At 51.3% G+C, this 15141-nt stretch overlaps 1 long non-coding RNA gene across 1 annotated transcript in view; it reads left to right on the forward strand.

Annotated features, from left to right (window-relative positions):
- LOC114619297 overlaps positions 1-11693 on the forward strand; it is an 18593-nt gene extending 6900 nt beyond the window's left edge. The window contains exons 2-4 of the long non-coding RNA XR_003711108.1: positions 7230-7425; positions 10573-10716; positions 11046-11693. This is a non-coding gene — a long non-coding RNA (uncharacterized LOC114619297). The remainder of the gene's footprint in view (positions 1-7229; positions 7426-10572; positions 10717-11045) is intronic.
- Positions 11694-15141: the final 3448 nt, after the last annotated feature.

Below are 15141 nucleotides of genomic sequence, written 5' to 3' on the forward strand. Positions count from 1 at the left end.
TTTTTTTTTTTTTTTTTTTTTTTTTTTGGTTTTTCAAGACAGGGTTCCTCTGTATAGTCCTGGCTGTCCTGGAACTTACTCTGTAGACCAGGCTGGCCTCAAACTCAGAAATCTGCCTGTCTCTGCCTCTCAAGTGCTGGGATTAAAGGCGTGCGCCACCACTGCCCGGCTGTACCCCAAATTCTTATACACGGTTACTTAACTGATTATCATTTTTTTCAAATTACATTTGTATACACACACAAACTCACACACAAGCATGCATATGTGCTAGAGGCTTGACACCAGCACCTCCCCATGCTGAGCTTTCTTAGATTAACTATGGTTAAGCAAAATGTGGGGTGTGCTAGTGCACACCTGTAATCACAGGCAGAGGCAGGAGATTAGCAGCTCAGTGTCAGCCCAGCTGCCTAAATTCAACGCCTGCCCAATCTGCCCGAGATCCTGCCTCAAAGCCCAACAAAACCCATATTCATGGTGGAGGCCAGGCTGTGGGTCAGTGGCAGAGAGCTTGCCTGACATGCCTGAGGCCCTGGATTCAACCCCAGTGCTGCAAACAGGAAGAAATAAAATAGGTGCAAACAGTAACCTGTCATCCTGCCCCTGGACAACTGTCCTTTGTCACAGCATGCTCTGGGACACAACCACAAAGCCTTTGGTGATTCTCCTGCTGTTCAGGAGCCAAGAGAATCTAGAACACCACTTCCTCAGCCCAGAGACCATGCTGTCTGGTGAAGGGGCGCCTGGGCTGTACCTGTCGGACCACATGTGTGACACCTGTAGCCTCGAGCTTTTCTACCCAGCCTCTTTGTTCCTAGAATAAGGACTCTGAGAATTATTTATGAATAGATGCCTAGGCTAAAAGCTTTGACTCATTTCTGACTAACTTGAAACTTATATAACTCATTTATTCTAGTGTATGTCTGCCACACGGCTAGTTACCTCTCCTCAGTTTCATGTGTCCAACTTCCTCAGAGTCTGGATTGAATATTCCTCTCTCTCGACTCTTTCCCGGATGTCCCTCCTTCTATATCCTGTCTCAGCTAATAGGCCATCAGCTTTTTATTGTCGGGTGACGCTTCCACACAGTACATGAGAGATTCTCTCCAGACACCCATCTGTGCTTGCACCCTCTGAGGTCCCTGGTGCTCTCCTCCGTTTTTACCTCCAGTCCTTTTCGTCCTATGTGCCAAAACCCCAGCCCCTCTCTGCTCCTACTGCCTCTGCAGAGCAGGCCTCCCAGTGCTGGCTCGGACAGCAGCAGAGCCAGGAGCCAGTATTCTTCTGGAGGAGGATATAGAAAGGAGGTGCTCATGACTGACACTCTCTGAAAGCTTCTAGTCTCCATAACTCAGACCTAAGCTTCGAGCACACCCAGTGAGGCTCTGTGGCTTGCGAGCCTCTTTCTTGGCTGACTATGCAACACAGGGACCTTAGGACGCTGCTCGGCCTTCTAGGCCCCTCTGGGATGTATTCCTGGGGCTCCTTGAATTCTGCCTGCTTGGATCTCAACAGAACCATGCTTCTAACGCCATTCCTATGGCCTGCCCTGGCCCTCTGGGGAGACCGTTTTGGGCCCATCACACTGTCCTGTAGTAGCTGCTTATATCTCTCTCCAGCCTGTGAGTTCCTGTATTCCTTCTTGCCACCCCAGGACAGCTCCTAGCAGGGCTTCACTAACATCACATGATAACACTAGCCCCACCCCCATTCTGAGGCTGGCTCAGGACCACAGAGGGGAAGACACTTGCCCAAAGTATCCCAACTCAGGGACTGCCAGGCCCCCTCTCCCCCCACCCACGGACGCACAGAGAGGACAGAGAACCTAGCTTCTCACAAGAGGGAAAGATACAATTTTTATTTTACTCTCCTCTTGTCTGTTCCTCAGAAAGCCTTAAGCAGCCAACAGTAAAAATCCATACATAGAGCTCTCTAGACCAGGCCTTAGTCCCAGTCAGCGCAGCACGGGGGTAGACATTTAGTAGTCAAGTTGTTTCAGGTAGCTGTGCTGCCACCTTCTTTAAAAGAAAGTTTATTATTTTTAATTATGTGTGTGGGGGTGTGCACATGAATGGATATCCTTGGGGCCCAGAAGAGGGCGTTGGATCCCCCTGGAGCTGGAGTTACAGGCAGTAATGAGCCTCCCATTACTGAGTGCTAGGAACCGAGCTCGGGTCCTCTGCAAAAGCAGGAAGTATTAACTGCTAAATCATCTTACCACTACCAACCACCACCTCGTATTTACACACACACACACACACACACACACACACACACACACACGAGAGAGAGAGAGAGAGAGAGAGAGAGAGAGAGAGAGAGAGAGAGAGAGAGAAAGGGAGAGGAGAGGGAGAGGGGTTGTCTCCTCTCCATGGCAGATGTCTGCTTCCTCTCACTACCTAGGATGCTGACCCTGGAGATGGACACTCACTGGCCCCTCCTCCAATGCTTTCTCCTTTTTAAGTGGTCCGCTTGAGCAGCTGTATCACGGGCTCTCGGACTTAGGTCTCACAAGCCCTAGCAGTGCTACGCCAGGTCTCAAGATGCTTCTTCTGGGGCTGTGAAGCAAAGCGCATGCGCATTCAAAAGCTCACCTCCTGGCTGGGGTGGGGCGAGCAATACCTAGGCACAGGCCCACACCTGTAATCTCAGCGCTCCGAAGGCAGAGGCAAGAGTATCAGAAGTTCAAATTCACCAGCCTGGACTTTAAAAGACCATGTCTCAAACAACAACAACAACAACAAGACCCCGCTGTCATAGCAGTTCCCTAAAAGAGCCACAATTAACTCCTTCCTACCGCATCTCAACTCTACGTCCCTCTTCTACCCTCCCCCTCCGTACTCCCTCCCCTTTTATCTCCCGGGTCTGGCGTCTACAGGACAAGGTCTCTACTCTGGAGACTACTTGCTCTTTCCCTACCTCTCTGGGCTTGGGGCTCCTGGAGCCTAGGGGACAAAGACTGGGAAGACACCTCACAGATCTCTGGGGGAGGCCCTGCCAGTGTGCTGCCACCGTGTGAGAGGGTGTGTGTAGGTGTGCTTAAGCGTGAGTGGTGGTGAGGCAGGCAGGTGACTGAGCACAGCGTATGTGGTGCCCTGTGAGAATGTGCGCGCCTTAGGAGCCGTTGTGTCCAGCATTACCCAATGCGAGAGCTCCCCGGGGCCGCCAAACCACAGTGGTGTAACCGGCAGGCACCTGGGGGAGGGAAGGAAAGACAATATAAAGTCCTCTCTCTCCCTCCTGCCCTCCAGCAGGCAGCCCTGGACAGCCAGGCTCCTCCTGGCCTCACTTTCCACCGCCCAAGGCCCTGGGGGCTGGTCTGGGCACTGTGGCCCAGGCCAAGGGTCAGAGAAACTCTGCAGTTCTGGGATTGACTACAGAGACTGGCCTAAGGGCTGGGATCAGACTGTTGCCTCCTCCTGGTCTGCTGTGGGTCATGCATCCCCTACAAATCCCTCGCCCCACAGTGGTCCTCTCGTTAAAGCCTCTGGGGCTCTCTTGTCACAAGGCCTGTCCCCAACGTTGGAGCTAATCACCTCACTGACATGCAGGAAGCTTACCCATTTGTGCCTGTGACCTCGAGGCCTGCTCGCCCTACCTTCCAAACACACCGTCAGGTTCCTCCTCCCTGCACCCATGGCCCCAGCCTGGCGCCTCCCAGCCCTTGAGCCCTATACCTGAGGCCTCCCCTTGCAGAAACCTGTGCTGCAGCCCTGGAAACACACACCGCCCAGTCCACCTGTGCTCTAAACTCCTCAGGCACCTCTGGAAGGCCAGCTGGACATCTGGCCTTGCACAGTCTCCCCTTGTTCTCCAGCTATGCATTTTAATAATAGTGGTCACACTCCACCAAACCCAGACCCTGGAAGTGTCCTCATTAGGGTCTGCTGTGTTCACAGCAGCCCTACCAATGCACTTCCTGGAGAGAGGTTAAATGAATAGCCCATGGTTGTGGCCATGGTTGTGTAAGTGGCTGGCAGCTCCAGTGGGTACCCCAGCCTGGTGTCCTCATACCTACAGGCTCATGAAGGCAGGAAATCCTTCCCAGGCCTGCCTTCCCTGACAGAGGCCTACCTGTTTGGCCTCTATATTTTCAAAAGCTATAGCTAACTCTGTGACTAGTAGGTAGCTGGTAGCTGTGAACTACTATTTGGTCAAATAACTAATTGTCAGAATTGACCGAGACCTTTTATTCACAAGAGTGAGAAAGTGGTGGTGTGGCTCAGTGGTAGAGCGCTTGCCTGCCATGCACAAGGCCATGGTTTGGACTGATCCGCATGGGAGTGGGGGATGGGGATGGGACGGACACATCTGAATGGTGTGTGAAGAGCGGTCTTGAGTTCCAACGCTGTCTCACTTCAAGCAGTTCATGGGGATCTCTGAGACTGTTTCCTCAAGTGCAAAATGAGACTAGCCAGCTAGCCAGCACACTCCCTCCAAAGCTTCCAAGAGGATTACAGGCACTGTTGTATGTGGTGACCCCCCAACAATAAAATTACTTCACTGCAGTTTCATATCTGTAATTTTGCTACTGGTGTGAGCCATAATGTAAATATCTGTACACAGGATACGTGATCTGCCGCCCCTCCCCTCGGGGGTCCCGACCCACAGGTTGAGAACCTCTGCTCTAGGCGCTGATGTGAACACCTAGTCAGGGTGTCTTACCCACCAGCCCACCCTGGAAAGGACTGGAAGCCACAGGATGCTCCTGGACACTCAGTCACCCAGCCTCTCAGCTTCCCTCCTGCACACACACAGGACTAGCCGTACCACTGAGGTCCTGTTTCTGACATCTCTTCTGTGCTGCTCATGGTTGGTCAAGTCTTGTTTCTGCACCTAGCATTCAAGTCAACCCCTACCCCTGACCCTACCCACCTCCTGGTACCCCTGACCCCTCACCTCTTCTCTTTCTGGCTCTCACTCCCCCTCCAAGACCTTCCCTAATACATGGCATACTTCAGCTATTTGCCTTTTAAGTCTGTTTCCACTAAAACGTCAGCTGCAGGGGAGGAGACCTATGCCCAGAAGTATGGGAGATCGATCTCTCTCTCTCTCTCTCTCTCTCTCTTTTGGGGGGGGTGTTGAGACAGGGTTTCTCTGTGTAGCCCTGGCTGTCCAGGAACTCACTCTGTAGCCCAGGCTGGCCTCGAACTCAGAAATCCGCCTGCCTCTGCCTCCCAAGTGCTGGGATTAAAGGTGTGTGCCACCACTGCCAGGCAAGGGAGATCTCTTTTACTGTGTCCCAAGTGGTTTGTTTGTCTTGCAGCACTGGGGATGGATGCAATCCTTTCCTGGGTGGTCTGATGGGCAAGACACCTTGACTGGGTATTCTCATCAGCTCCAAGAGCAGTGGTTCTCAACCTGTGGGTCGGGACGCCTTTGATGGTGGGCACATCAGATATACTGCATAGCAGTACCATGGCCTGGTACATACTAGACAAGTACTCTACCCACTGAGCCCCACCCCCAGCCCTCCAAATTCCTTGAATAGCCTGGTACAAAGTAGTTGCTTAACAAAGAGTGGTTGCTGCATTTCTACCCATCCACAGTCGGGTTCAGTTCAGCTGTTTTCACTCCTACCCCAGTGTCTCCAACAGCAGCAACCTCCTGGTGCTGTCGCCTGAACCATGCTGCTGCTTGCAGGAAGGCTTCTGGGATTATACCTGCCATAGACTAGCCTCCCCTATCTGAGCTCTTCACTAGGGAGATAGTACCCCGCCCTCACCTTCTCCTCTTCTCAAATCTCAAGACAAATCTCAGGTACCAGGTCAGCTGTGAGGACCAGTCCACCCCTAGGAAGTTAGGGTTCTTGTTTTCCACCAGCTTGGCCTAAGGGCAAGAGATGAGGCCTAAGCATTTCTCTAGAACTCAAAGAAGTCTTCAGCCAATCCTGTGGCAGGGCATTGTGGGAGTGAAGTAGGAGATGACACCTTGTAGTTCAGATGGCCTTCTTGGCCCCAGGAAGGTTGGGTTCTGACTCGGAGATCTGCAGCCAAGACTCCATCCTGGGGCTTTTAAGAGAGTCAGAGGCAGGGGCTGGAGAGATGGCTCCGTGGTCAAGAACACTGACTGCTCTTCCAGAGGTCCTGAGTTCAATTCCCAGCAACCACATGGTGGCTCACAGCCATTTGTAATGGGATCCAATACCCGTTTCTGGTGTGTCTGAAGACAGTGACAGTGTACTCACATACATAAAATAAATCTTCTTTAAAAAAAAAAAAGAGAGAGAGAGAGAGAGAGTCAGAGGCAGTGTGGTGGTGGTGGTGGTGCATACCTTTAATCCCAGCACTCTGGAGACAGAGGCAGGCATATGTCTGTGAGTTCGAGGCCAGCCTGGTCTACAGAGCAAGTTTCAGGATGGCCAGGATTACACAGAGAAACCCTGTCTTAAAAAGCCAAAAAAGATTAAATAAATAAATAAATAAATAAATAAATAAATAAATAAATGAGGGCCACAGGTTCCCAGCATCCTTGACCTTGAGTCCCTTCCCTGAGAAGGCTTTAGCAAGGTTGTCACCGAGTAGGCCGAGGCTCTTATGCAGGAGAGGGAAGGAGAAAGATCAAATTCTCTTTGCCAGCATGGACTCCCAAATCAAGGAGGCAAATGGGTGAAACCCAGAGAGCTGGAAAGTGACAGGAGTTAGGGGACCCCTGTGGTTCCTGGACACTGCAACAGAAAAGGGGAGCTGGGGAGAAGTGCCTGAGCATGGTCCTGATGCTGAGGAAGCATCTCCCAGGGCTGCTAGCCCGGGAGGTCCTGGGACCCAGAGCCACACTGTCTTTGTTCCTCTGCTTTCCTGGGATAGCTAGGCCAACCCATTTAAGGCTTTTTTGTGTTGGGAGCAGGCTATGGCCCGTGAACTAGAAGGGCTAACCTCCTGTGCAGGAATCTGTCATGCAAAGACTTTTTTTTTAATATGTAAGGTATACTTTGTTAACACACAATGTTAATCAGTAATGTGGGGGCCTTTCCCAGTCTCCACGGGGTACACCCCACAAATCTTACTGACACTTCTCACCTGCAGTTGAACTCTATAGAACTCCTCCTGGTCCCAGGCTCTGTGGGAGAGGAAGTCTAGAGAAAGTTGTGAGCTCTTAACTCTGCCCAGTGTGTTTGTAGGGATGTGGGGGTACATATATATGCCTTGCTCTAACTCTGGTTCACACAATGTCCCCTCTCCCCTAAATTGGCCATCCCTGGACACGTTTGCATGTTCCTGCCTTCTCAGGACTGCCATCCAACATTCCAGAAGGAGCCTTGGGTCCTGAGGACCACTTTGCTTCCAGCCTGGTTTCCCAGTGATGGGCTGTGTCCTTGGGTAAGTTACACAGTCTCTCTCGGCCAGGTTCTCTCAGCCTCCTTCCGCACCTGCCTTCACCGGTCCCTGGAAACAGGTGTATAGATTTCATCTCATCAAACAGCCGGTAAGTTCCAGAAAGGTCTAGCATCCCATTCATTCAGCTATTTTGTTTGAAGTCTCATGGCTTGCCCCAAGCTACAGAGGTGGGACCAGAATCCAGTAAGACAAGATTGTCTCCCAAAGCCACTGGGCCTCTGTGCCTTGGGGCCTCTCTGCATGTCTTGCTTTAATTGTGCTCAGATTTCTGGGCTCTGAGGCGGGCCAACCAGATTCTGGCGCAGATCTGCCCACGGGTGCTTAGGAGAGAGGTAAGCGGGCATTTACAATACTCTCTCAGGTCACTGGACAGAGGCCTGTTTGCAGGGGGCCCAGCCACCATAGCCAGGCTGTGAAATGGATTCCAGTTGACCAGGGAATGGTAGGGCTGTCTGAGCTGAGTAGAGGGTGTCTAGGCCTCTACTCAGGAATGAAGAGTGAAGGAAGAACAGCGTGTTCCTGCGGGGCTTTGACGCTCTGTGCTAGGAGGCATGAATCTGACAGACATGCGCATGCTGGTTTGCTGGGGTGGGCATCTATGCTTTGCCAGCAGGCTACCCTAAACTCTGTTAACTGGTCCCCTTCAAAGCAAGGCTGGACAAGCAGGGGGGAGCTACTTCCTTTTACTCAAAACCTTTCTCTTCTGTTTGACTGTTTTACTGCATACATGAGTACTGTTTTTAAACGTCAACAGATGCTATCTGAGCCATTCTGTTCTTTCTCTGTAGTCAGAAAGGAAGCAGGAACTGAGAGTAGGTGAGGATGGAGTGTGATTTTTGTCAGATCTTGCTCTTGAGGACAGGGAGCGTCTGCCTGTGGGTGAAAGGGCCCTGGATGGGGCTTGAAGGAGCTAGTACTTGGGGACACAGTCCCACCTAGCTGATGCTCTTAGTCATGGCTAGGATGGCCTCTGAAGGACCCAGGACAGGCCTTAGACTCTGAAATCACCTTTCAGGTGTGAGCTATGCCTCCTTTACTATGGGGAAAGAGCCAGGCACAATGTCTGTATGTCTGTTTTGTTTGGTTTTTCTTTCTTTTTTCTTTTTTTTTCTTTTTTTTTTTTTTTTGGTTTTTTCGAGACAGGGTTTCTCTGTGTAGCCCTGGCTGTCCTGGAACTCATTTTGTAGACCAGGCTAGCCTTGAACTCTCGAACTCAGAAATCCGCCTGCCTCTGCCTCCCAAGTGCTGGAATTAAAGGCGTGCACCACCACCACCCGGCTTGGCTTTGTTTTTAATAGTTTGGTTTAGTTCTGTGTTTTGGGGACAGGACCTCACTCTCTAGCCCAAAATGGCCTCAGACACACGTGTAAGTCCAGGCTGGCTTCAAACTCATTTAGGCCTTCCTGCCTCAACTTCTGAGGAAGTTGGAAGTGTGGAAGACTGCAGGCTTCAGCATCCACATCCAACCTTCTCCTCAGCTCTGGTTGGCTACAGCCCTAGTCTGCAGTCCTTGGTGGCCCAGGGTGGAGAAGCAGGTTACAGTCTCTGTGCCCGTGGTTGCTCCTGACAACTATACCAAGCCACTGCTCCCTTCCCTGGAGGACAGACCCCACCCCCACTCCCAAATGAGAGCGATACTTCATAAGCCGAGAGTCTTGAGACCAGGTTAGGAAGGTGATGATCAAGGGTGAGCTGGGGATAGACCAGGCCTGAGACCTAAAGTGATCGGCTTCCAGAGTGTTCCAAGAAGAGAGGACTCAGATAACATCAAACATAACTCTGGAACTGTGATTTCAAAAATTAGGCACCAGGCTGGGGTTGTAGCTCAGTTCGTATGTAGAGTGTTTGGTAAGTAGATCAAATTCAAAGATCTGGGTTCAAATCCCCAGTACCACATAAACAGAATGGTGTCACACACACCTGTAATTCCAGAACTCTGGAGAAGCAGGTATGAAGATGAAAAGTTTAGTTTATCCTTGGCTACATAGTGTGCTGTTCAAGGCCAACCTGGGCCACAAGAGATCCTGGGTCAAAAACAGAAAAGAAAAACAAACAAACAAAAACCCCAGCAGGGGTAGGGGGTTGTAAAAAAGCAAACAGCAAGGCTGGGGTATTGCTGGGGTGTAGCTCAACAGGGCTGAGGTGTATGGAGAATGTACCTAGTATAAAAAGCTTATCTCCAAGCCCCAGGTTTCCAACTTTAGCACCACAGAAAGTAAGACTAAGAAGGTTCTGGGGAGACATCTTAGCAGTAAAGAGGGCATACAACTCTTGCAAAGGGCCTGAGTTCAATTCCCTGTCAGGAGCCCAGCAACACCCACCTGGGAGAGTCCAGCTCCAGGTGATCCAGTGCCGTCTTCTCACCTCCTCAGGCGCTTCCATTCATGTGCATAGACTCACATTCAACACATACACCTGTCTGTCTATCTATCTATCTATCTATCTATCTATCTATCTATCTACCTACCTATCTTTTTGAAATTCGATCTTTTCTACATAGCCCTGGCTAGCCTTGAACTTGACACATAAACCAGGCTGTCCCTGAACTCAGAGATCCATCGCCTCTGCCTCTTCGACACCATATCTGGCCACATACACATTTTTAAAAGGATGATAAAACAAAACAAGCAAACAACAAACAAAAAGATACCACCACACCCACTCCACACCTATTAGAATGGCTGAAATCCAGAATGCAGTCACATCAAATGCTGGCCAGGATACAAGGAGCTCTCATCCAGTGTTGGTAGGAATACAAGGTGGGACAGTTACTTTGGGAGGTAGGTTGTCAATTCCTTATACAAGGAAGTGTGTTCTTACAGTGCTTTTTGGCATTTACCCAAACAAATTGAGAATATAGCCATTCCCAAACCTGACACAAATGTTTAAGCAGCTTTATCCTTATTTGCCAGAACTCAGAATCAGAAAAGATGTTCTTCAAGGCTTCACATAACCCATGGTACACCCAGCAATGGACTATTGCTCAGTCATCAGGCTGAAAGAAGCTCCACATGTATTTTCTAGATTTATTATTTTATGTGTATGGGTATTTTGCTTGCACATATATAAGTGTACCACGTGTGTGCCTGGGCCCTTTGGAGTTCAGAAGAAGGTGTTGGATCCCCTGGGGCTGGAGTTACAGATGCTTGTGAGCTGGCACATTGCGGCTGGGAATAGAATCTGGGTCCCTCTGGAAGAGCAACAGTCACCTTTAACCACTGAGCCGCCTCTCTAGCCCTAGCTTCATATATACTGACAAGTGAAAGAAGTCCATTTGAAAAGGCTACATCACCATACTGACTAAATGGCATTCTGGGAAAGGACCCTGGAGATAATCAACTCTCAGCTGCTGCTGGAGGGCGGAGTCAGGGACAAGCAGGTGAGCCCAGAGGGTTTTTAGGGCAGGAAACTATTCTGCATGGTAGTACTATAATTATCTCGGACTGTATCAGCTAACAGTGAGCCCCAGTGTAAATTATGGACTTTGGGTGACAGTTTGTCAGTGTGGTCTCATCTGCTGTAACCTGTCAACCACTCTGGAGTGTTGCTGGTCGTTCTCCTTTAGTGCCTTTCTATTCCCTGTTGCCAGGGGAATTGGATTTGGGAATAGCTACTTGGGAAAGTTGAGGAAGTGAGAGAGACTCTGGGGGGCTCCCAGCACTGGTGCAGGAGATCAGGGCCTGTCTTTGTCCCTTCTCTCTCCCACAGTTTCCTGGAGGAGGCTCAAAGATCCCCAGCCGTTGGCCCCCTTCTCCTCAGCTTCCTGTTGGGTTCCAGAGAGACAGTTTGGCGGTTTCTGCAGCTGAACCAAACCAGTTGGCCTGGTGGTAGGGGGGCCACTCAAGAGGGAGTGGGTTAGGGGGAGGCTGTTAGCTTGGCAAGCATGGAAACAAACTGACTACTCAAGGCCTGCAGCCTTTGAGTGCTCGCCCTGGCTTCCTGAAGGCTGCATCTGAACCAGGCAGCTGAGACTTGGGACCTCATCACCTCCCACCGTGGACAGACTTTCCTACTGGCCACTTGTCTAGCCCAGCCCCAGCTTCCCAGGTGCCTGGGTTCACAAAGTACAGCCCTGAGCTCACACTTCCTCCCACCCCACCCACCAGCCCTCACCTTTTACTTCTTTCAGCCTTGATGCCCCCTCCCACTCAGAGATTAGACCCCAGCTCCAGACCAACCCCAGGTTCCACTGGTCAAGGACAGCACTTCTTACCCTGAAGAAGCTCTGAGCTGAGGTTGAAGACAGAGTCTTGGGGCTAAGTCTCCGTGTCAGGGAGCATGTGGTAATACTCAGGTGTCAGGGAGCAATGTCCTGTGGTCAGAATTGAGAGGATGAATAAAGTTATTTGGAAAAGAGGGTAAGGGTGTTTAATAACAAAGGTCCACAGGGAGGCGGGCACCAGTCATGGACAGGGATGCATTTAAAAGAAAAAACTGGGAGAAGATGCTCTAAAGCCAGTTAGGACAGCGATGGCCACCCCAACCTGACTCCAGTCCTCAGAAGGTTTAGGGGTCCTGCAGGCTAAGACCTGTGTTCCCTGGGATCGATAGGATCATAGCCCCTGCAAATCTGGTCCTCCTTGCTGACCTACAGTCAGCCTCTAAAGGTGAGTCTCTCCGGGGAGACTGAAGTCACTGCCCTACCTCTAGGTTGGGAGTTGGGGGAGGAACCATTACATGACCCCTAGAGAAATAGCTCTCGCCCTGGGGTATAAAGAATGTCAGGCTCTGCTTCTCGGAGCCCAGACTCTGGAGCCATGGAGGATGAGGCAGGCAGGCTGCTGCAGCCAGGAGCACACACACTCGGAAACACTAGGTAAGCCTTGGAAGATGCACGCTTTGCACCCGTGCTCAGGGGTGTGTAGAAGGAGACACTTTACTTGCGGTTACACAAAGGAGTGCCTTGAGATGAGCATTCTGCAGGTGACAGTGGACACACGGGGACTCAACTTCTGTTTTTTCCAGCCCCAGAATAGCCACGTAGCCTCCTCTTTCTGGCAAGAGAGAGTAAAAATGTGCTTGCCTGAGGCCCCACAGTAGTCCTGCTCGTCCAGTGATGAAGACCTTCCTGTGTGGCCTCTGTTCTGGAGTGTTCTAGCCAAAGCCCTATCTCCTAAAAAAAACCCTTTTCTCTTCTCTGCACCTCCTGGCAGTTCTGTGCCTTTGTCCCAATTGACATAAGTAAGCCTGAGCCTTGGTGCTTGGGGCCTCTCTGCTTCTCCCCTGGGCGACCTGTCACACTGGCCATTTGGCTGTGAAGATACCTCAGGGAAGTGTACCTCAGGAGGAGTTCTGGAGAGAACTACTAAGTAGAGTGCACATACTAAATGGAAAACAAACAGAGAATCAGAGAGAGGATGCCTTTAATCTCAGCAGCTGGAAATCAGAGGCAGGCAGATCTCTGAGTTCCGGGTCAGACTGGTCTACAGAGTGAATTCCAGGACAGCCAAGGCTGCATAATGAGACCCAATCTCAAAATATAAACAAACAAACAAATAAACAAAAAAGTAACTTATAAAAATCTGTGTGTAGAAAATTTAAAATTTCAACTAAAGGGCATGACTAAACAAGACACAAAATGTTTGGGGCTTTGCTCCCTGTTTTCATCAGGTGGGGTAGGGTGTGGCTCAGCGGGAGAGCACTTGCTTGAGCATTTAAGCAGCCACTGTGTTCTTCCTAGCTTGGGATCCCAAGAGCCTACACAGTCAGCATATCCATGAAGCTGTCCTCACAGAGGGACAAGTGTGCCAGGCCAGAGCTCTGCTCACCTAGACCCTTCTCTACCGGTATTAAACTGAGACTCTGCCCAGAGGGCAGTTAGCACTGGGCCTCCATTCACTTCGTGAGCTCCACGCCCTGGCTCCTTTCCTCTCCTGCTCTGCCCCGCCCTTATTTCTAACTCCTTCTGTGCCTCCTTGAACTGGACCTTACCATGCTCTGACCTTTGAAAACTCCATGCCTACTACCTGCAGTCTGGCCGGGCAGCAGTCTGCAGATAGATCCAAAATCAGGGTCCGTGTCACCAGAAGGTTCCTCCAGACCAGGAGGCAATGCTGCAATGTCTCCCTCATTCCCCACTGACCCACTGAGTCAGATTCATCATATCTGACAAAACCCAACACACCTTCAGACACTGCTTCCCTCTCTGCTCCACCTGAGTCACCTGAACTTGTGACTTGGTGAAGGTGAGTAGGGAGGAGGTGAAGGGAGGTACACTGTGCATGGCTGACAAACATTTCCTGAGCCCTGGGAAGCCCTGGGGTCACTGCCAAGGGTGGTGAGAAGGCTGAGACAGAAGTCCGGGGATGCCAGGGCAGAGAGGAGCAACTTAAAGCTGCAAGAATAAGCTGGGGTGTGTGTGTGTGGGGGGGGGGAGTTGGACCAGTGCAGGGGGCAGCCCTGAGTCTGAGATAGAACACTGTGACTCCATAGGATAGCCCTGTCAGGGCTGGCTGGAAACCATCCTCTGTTCAGAGGCAGCATTGCTTAGAGTGACGCACGGGGCGGGGGTGGGGTGACTTGCCCTTGAGGCATCCCCCATTGAAGTCTCCTCCTCTTCCTCTTCCTCCTCCTGCTCTTCCTCCTCCTGCTCCTCTTCCTCTTCCTGTTCCTCCTCCTCTTCCTCTTCCTCCTCCTGGTCCTCCTCCTCTTCCTCTTCTTCCTCCTCCTCCTGCTCCTCTTCCTTCTCCTCCTCCTCTTCCTCCTTCTCCTCCTGGTTCTCTTCCTCTTCCTCTTCTTCCTCCTCCTCCTGCTCCTCTTCCTCCTCCTCCTCCTCTTCCTCCTCTCCCTCGTCCTGTTCCTCTTCCTCCTCCTCCTGTTCCTCTTCCTCCTCCTCCTCCTGTTCCTCTTCCTCCTCCTCCTCCTCCTGCTCCTCTTCCTCCTCCTCTTCCTCCTCCTCCTCCTGCTCCTCTTCCTCCTCCTCCTCTTCCTCTTTCTCCTCCTCCTCCTGCTCCTCCTCCTCTTCCACCTCCTCCTCTTCCTCCTCCTCTTCTTCCTCTTTCTCCTCCTCCTGCTCCTCCTCCTCTTCCACCTCCTCCTCTTCCTCCTCCTCTTCCTCCTCCTCTTTCTCCTCCTCCTCTCCCTCCTCTTCCTCCTCCTCCTCCTGCTCCTCCTCCTCCTCCTATTCCTCCTCCTCCTCTTTCTTCCTTTTGACTTTTTCTTTTTTCTTCTTTGTTCTTTTTTTCAGACAGGGTTTCTCTGTGTACCCCTGGCTGTCCTGGAACTTGCTTTGTAGACCAGGCTGGCCTCAAACTCAAAGATTCCCAGCCCCCACCCCCACCCCGCCTCTCCCTTGTGCAGGGGATTAAAGGCGTGTGCCACCACCAAATGGCTCAGAGATCCTTTTAAAGATATGTTGTTATCATTGTTAATTGCATGTCCTGGTGCATGTCCATGCACATCTCCACAGAGGTCAGAGGTGTTGTGTAACCCCGCTTCCTGCTGAGCTCCCAGGAGCTGGGAACCAAACTCAGAACCTCTGGACTAGCACAGCCTCTTAACTACTGAGCCATCTTTCAGGATGTCCCCCACCCCCACCCCCACAGGAGCAGGTGTAAGCCCTAATGTGGAGTCAGTCCTTGAATAAGAGGGCCTCTCCGGTGTTCTTGTCCCTAATCTGTGGAGGGTTCCAGGGCTGCTCAATTGAACTTCAAAGGATCCTTCTTACAGATGTCGCTTCCTGCAGCTGAGCAGCCCTGGGTCTCTCAGGCCTGGGAACCTGGGGAGTGAGAGCTACAGAGACCCCAGACCCTAAGCTGATGTGAGGAGCTTTCTGCAGGCAGCCACCCAGGGCCTAACTTCCAGA

This window comes from Grammomys surdaster, unplaced genomic scaffold (assembly GCF_004785775.1).
Source record: "Grammomys surdaster isolate TR1022 unplaced genomic scaffold, NIH_TR_1.0 149, whole genome shotgun sequence".
Lineage (NCBI taxonomy): Eukaryota > Metazoa > Chordata > Mammalia > Rodentia > Muridae > Grammomys > Grammomys surdaster.